The sequence below is a fragment of the Bison bison genome, unplaced genomic scaffold, assembly GCF_000754665.1.
Source record: "Bison bison bison isolate TAMUID 2011002044 unplaced genomic scaffold, Bison_UMD1.0 scf7180017860005, whole genome shotgun sequence".
Taxonomy (NCBI): Eukaryota; Metazoa; Chordata; class Mammalia; order Artiodactyla; family Bovidae; genus Bison; species Bison bison.
In genome coordinates, this window is record NW_011490577.1 from 12,924 (window position 1) to 14,526 (window position 1,603).

The following is a 1,603-nucleotide window of genomic DNA, read 5'->3' on the forward strand; positions in this document are numbered from 1 at the left end:
TGTGTTGTTGGAAGAGGGTGTTTGTTATGACCAGTGCATTTTCTTGGCAAAACTCTATTAGTCTTTGCCCTGCTTCATTCCGTATAGATAGATGCTTTCTAAATGGAAAACATGAATCAGCTCAGAATTTGGAGGTGATATGGAATGAGGGAAACTTTTCTCAGGGGGAAGAAAACAACCAGAACAGGAGACAATATGTGGCTCAGATGGTAAAGTGTCTGTTTGCAATGCGGGAGATCTGGGTTTGATCCCTGGGTAGGGAAGATCCTCTAGAGAAGGAGATGGCAACCCACTCCAGTACTCTTGCCTGGAAAATCCCATGGGAGGACGCTGGTAGGCTATAGTCCATGGGTTGCAAAGAGTGGATATGACTGAGTGACTTCACTTCACTTCACATCATAAAGAAGATATCTTATAAAAACATATCTTGAATATATGACCAAGTTTATTACCTGTACCTGTTTTAGATAAGCTTCTTAGCCAGGAGACTTGGTCTCATGCTATTATTGCATGAAACCTTTTTGCAGTCTTAAGAAAAGGTGACCCTGAGACCTTGAGAAGTGGGAGCTGAGGTAGAAGCCAGTATGAAAGACTTCAGATAAAATTGGAGCTACTCTGATGCTGCAGTTGCTGTGGCAATCATCATCTTCATCTTTAAAGGAGAAATGTGATGGAGACACAAACTAGATAGAGGGAAACTCAAAAACTCCTTCACCAATACATTTGTTTCTGGGGTCAGCTTTCAAGTATGTACAGCACCAAAGACGACAGTTATGGAGAACATTTCCACCTGTCTCTGAAATGTAGAGTGTGATCTAGAAATTTGGTGCATCAATTAAATGTCAAGCACTGCATTGAGTGAAAACAACCAAGAGCTGAAAGTCCTCAAAGAGATTTGCTCATCCCAAGGATATTGGTCACTGCACTGCTACTAGGACCTTTGCTCTCATATTGGAACAAGCAAATAGAGACATATCTTCTTAACAGTGGTATTGGTGGTGGTTTAGTTACTAAGTCAAATCTAATTGCAACCCCATGGACTGTAGCCCTCCAGGCGCCTCTGTCTGTGGGATTTCCAAAGCAAGAATAGTGGAGTGGGTTGCCATTTCCTTTTCCAAGGGATCTTCCCAACCCAGGAATTGAACCCAGATCTCCTGCATCGAGGGAGATTCTTTACCAAGTCACCAGGGAAACCTCTTCTTAACAATAACCCCTAGCAACTCCTGTTCCAGGCTCAGGACTGTGATAGTATTGGTGAACTCTTAGCAAGCCCTTCCAGAGGTAGTAGGACTCAAGTCTCCCCACAAATCCCAGAAGGTTTAAATGATATTTTATACTCATTTTATTAAATGTCAGCAATATGCCTTTGTTTTTTATAAAATTAAAAATTTTTATTGCGAACCTATCTAAAATTAATTCAGAAAGACTGGTGAACCTGAAAGCAGTACTAAAATGGGAATAAGCTTTCTTCACTTTCACAGCATCATCTTTCAGGATTTGAAATAGCTCAACTGGAATTCCATCACCTCCACTAGCTTTGTTCGTAGTGATGCTTTCTAAGGCCCACTTGACTTCATATTCCAGGATGTCTGGCTCTAGGCTG